Raw genomic sequence first — 2,717 nt, 5'->3', positions numbered from 1 at the left:
TCTTGGCTCATCTCCTGAAAAAGAGAAGAAACATTAGTGGAAAGGTAATTTAAATAAAATCAGAGTTGGGCTTTTTTTTAATCATTTCTAAAGAACTCTTCATTTGTATCGCAAACTGTAAATACTACCACCTTTACTAAGGTTAAAAGTCAATCATTGTTTATGAACTATTTAAATAATTTTTTTTCTTGTTCTTCTTTTTTTTTTTTTTTCCCTAGGGGAGAGCACGAACGCAATCCCCCACTACCAAAAATTGTGCAGTCGAGTTTCCCACATTTGGGGAAATCGCAGGGGTCAGCACATCCGGAGTGCAATGGATAAGCCTCGCCCTGGGAAAACCACCTTCGTGATCATGGTATCTCCCCTGCCAGGTAAGTATTATTTAAATAATTTTTTAGTATTTGCTTTGAGTATTTATTTCAGAAAACATCTAACTCATAAACCTTTTCTGGAGAGCATTGGTTTTGTATATTCGTGATTTTCCTTACCTAAATAGCACAGACAACTAAAGGTTGATAAAATGACACAAAAACAAATGCTACATCAAAAAGGCTTTCATTGGGACTTCCGGCCAAAATGGAGGCATAGACAGACACACTGCATCTCCGTCCACAGCTAAGAAGGAACACAACTACCTCAAAACTAGAAACAACCAGAAGGTCCAAAAAAAACACAAACTGCATGGAAGTCCAGCAAACAAAGATATAAAGAAGAAATACTCATCCAGACAAGTAGGAGAGGCAGAGCCAGGGCAGAGAGGACGCAGTGTGGTGGCAACAGCAGCAGGCCAACAGAAAGTGCAGTCACACATTTTAAAAAGTCAGGAGGGAAACCTGGGGAGCATTCCCAGCTCCTCACCGGACCAGAAGCTCATGGTGCCAGCACCGGCGAAAATCAAGCCTCATTGCTTCTGACTGTGCAGACCAGTGGGGGTTGGGGTGGAGGCAGAAACTTCCGGTCTCTCAGCAGAGTCCACTTATTTAAAGGGCTCCTTCCACAGTCCTAGAATGTCGGCAGACCCACTAACTCTGGGAATGACAGCCAGGGCTACAGCTAGAGAGGCACCAGTCCGGTGCGGAAGTGAGAGAGGTGCCTGAAAAGGGGAGAGTGCTGGGCAGGCAGCATTGTTCCCTCTCCGACCCCTCCACACATACAGCGCCACAATGTGGTGAAACAGGTAGCCCCGTACTGATGAATCCTTAAGGCTCTGCCCCTTACAGCGTGACAGGAGTGACAGCTCTACCCAGGACACAGAGGCAAATAAACACAGGAGTCTGTCAGAATGAGGAGACAGAGAAGTGTGGCCCCAAATGGGGAACAGATCAAGGTTCCGGTGGGAGAACTAAGCGACAAAGAGATAGCCAGCCAAACAGACACAGAATTCCAAACACTAGTGATAAAGATGCTCACAGGCTTGACAGATATGCTTGAGTATGGCTAACACATAAGGGAAGAAGTGAAGGCTATGCTAAATGAAACAAAGGAAACTTCACACAAAACCAATGGTGAAGGGAAGGAAACCAAGGTTGAAATCAATGGTTTTGAATATAAAAAAGAAAACAACAGTCAACCAGTACAGAATGAGGAAACAAGAATTGAAAAAAAGGAGGAGAGGCTTAGGAACCTCTGGGACTACTTTAAATGTGCCAACATCCAAATCATAGGGGTGCCTGAAGGAGAAGAGGAAGAGCATGAAATTGAAAGCTTAAGTGAAAAAATAATGAAGGAAAACTTCCTAAATATGGCGAAAGAAATAGACATACAAGTCCAGGATGCACAGAAAGTCCCAAACAAGCTAGACCCAAAAAGGACCACACCAAGACACATCATCATTAAAATGCCAAAGGTGAAAGATAAAGAGAGGATCTTAAACGCAGCAAGACAAAAGCAGAGAGTTACCTACAAAGGGGTACCTATACAAGTATCAGCTGATTTCTCAAAAGAAACTTTGCAGGCAAGAAGGGACTGGCAAGAAGTATTCAAGGTGGTAAAAAAAATAAAATAAAATAAAAAGGACCTACAACCAACTCTATCCAGCAAAGCTGTCATTTAGAAAGGAAGGGCAGATGAAGTGCTTCCCAGACAAGAGTTCATCATCACCAAGCCATTATTATATGAAATGTCAAAGGGGCTTACTTAAGAAAAAGAAGATCAAAACTATGACCTCTAAAATGACAACAAACTCACAACTATCAACAACTGAATCTAAAAAATAAAAACAAAATCCAACTAAGCAAACCAGAATAGGAACAGAATCATAGGTATGAGGATCATTTGGAGGGTTATCAGCTAGGAGGGGGAAGGGAAAGAAATGGGAAAATAATGCAGGGATTAAAAAGCATAATTGGTTGGTACAAAATAGACAGGGGGAAGTTAACAATAACATAGGAAAGGGTGAAACCAAAGAACTGATATGCAGGACCAGTGGACATGAACTAAGAGGAGTGGGATTGCTGGAGAGACGAGGGTACTAAGCAGAGGGGAGCAAAGGGAAAAGAATTGGGACGACTGTAACAGCATAATCAATAAAATATACTTAAAAATTAAAAAAGAAAAACACATTGTGTTTAAGATGTCATTTAATTTTTTAAATTTTTTATTGATTTATTTTAGAGAGAGGGCAATGGAGAGAGGAAGAGAGGAAGAGAAACATCAATGTGAGAGAGAAGCATTAATTAGTTGCTTCTCATATGTACCCCAACCAGGGACCAGGCCTG

General features: G+C 41.5%; 1 non-coding gene across 1 annotated transcript; it reads right to left on the bottom strand.

Annotated features, from left to right (window-relative positions):
* Positions 1-215: 215 nt before the first annotated feature.
* Positions 216-379, bottom strand: LOC150019864 (U1 spliceosomal RNA). Its single transcript, XR_016509400.1, has one exon. It is a non-coding gene; the product is annotated as a U1 spliceosomal RNA (small nuclear RNA).
* Positions 380-2,717: the final 2,338 nt, after the last annotated feature.

This window comes from Furipterus horrens, unplaced genomic scaffold, assembly GCF_987537825.1.
Source record: "Furipterus horrens unplaced genomic scaffold, mFurHor1.1.pri manual_scaffold_2, whole genome shotgun sequence".
In the NCBI taxonomy this organism is placed as follows: domain Eukaryota; kingdom Metazoa; phylum Chordata; class Mammalia; order Chiroptera; family Furipteridae; genus Furipterus; species Furipterus horrens.
Note: the sequence above shows the minus strand (reverse complement) of the source record. Positions and strands in the feature narration are given on the sequence as shown.